Source organism: Coenobita brevimanus, chromosome 39, assembly GCF_032717465.1.
Source record: "Coenobita brevimanus isolate Jiangsu-jjx chromosome 39, ASM3271746v2, whole genome shotgun sequence".
Classification (NCBI taxonomy): Eukaryota; Metazoa; Arthropoda; class Malacostraca; order Decapoda; family Coenobitidae; genus Coenobita; species Coenobita brevimanus.
In genome coordinates, this window is record NC_136992.1 from 17,389,746 (window position 1) to 17,390,854 (window position 1,109).

At 45.4% G+C, this 1,109-nt stretch overlaps 1 pseudogene; it reads left to right on the forward strand.

The window, feature by feature from the left end:
* Nucleotides 1-725: 725 nt before the first annotated feature.
* LOC145396938 (5S ribosomal RNA) lies at nucleotides 726-842 on the forward strand (annotated as a pseudogene).
* The last annotated feature ends 267 nt before the right edge of the window (nucleotides 843-1,109 follow it).

Consider the following 1,109-nt stretch of genomic DNA (forward strand, 5'->3'; position numbering starts at 1 on the left):
ACAGTCATAAATAATCGTATTTATCAAGCCAGTGACTAACCGCAGTCCTATATCTCCTCAGACTTTCAACATCTCAGCAGTCAACCCAGACACACCTTCTGCCCTCCCCCATCTGCATCGTGCCTATTGCCCTGCTCACAGTAACAGTGTCAATCAAAGTCCAACGACCAAATACTGGAACTGCTGGTTCCAAACCTTCCATGTCCCAGTCAAACTCCTCATTCAACAACCGGTTGTAGTTCTCTCTCCAGGCGTCTTTAATATCCTCACTGTTCACCACTACCTTTCCTTCATATTCTTCACACACTGCTCACCTATGACATCCTTATTCTTCTTTTTCATACATATTCTTCCTTTCCATACTATTTAGGTTACCAAGTAAAAGTCTGTGAGGCTCAGACTTTGCCCTGTAAATCTCTATTCTAGCCCTATGCTTGGCAGCCAAGTTTTCCTCTTTGTTACCACCCTTTTTTTTCATTCCCGGAAAATCCTTCTTTTCTCTTTAACTGCAGCTTCTACACCCTCATCCCACAACCATGTTACTTCATGTCTTGGGGAGGAGTGCCCTTGTCCATCCACACACAGAATCAGTAGCTCTCAGGAGATTGATCTTGAGTGCTCTGTACTGTTCATTAATACTCCCGTCAACAGCTCCCTGTTCAGCCACCACTACTCTACTCATCTTGCTATAGATGGCATCCCATACAGCTTGTTTTTTTTTTGTTTTTTTCATATACCACGTTGAGTGCACCGCTTCCCGTCCGATCAGCGAAGTTAAGCAACGTTGGGACTGGTTAGTACTTGGATGGGTGACCGCCTGGGAACACCAGATGCTGTTGGCATAACGTTCTCCCTACGTGTCAAGTGGGGTTGGTGGAGGATTAGTGCCCCTCCCTGTAAAACAATTAACTCTAAGCCCTTGGCCACCCCGTTTGGGATACATGGCGTCTGGCAATGAATGAATGAATTTTCTTCCAAGGTGCATAGGTCCTCATTTTCACCACCCACTCCTTAAGCACCTTGTCACATATCAGTAACTTGTGTTATTGCACATATTCCGTGCTCCCTACAACTTTATCATCCCTCACAAACCTCCGATCAATCCCCCT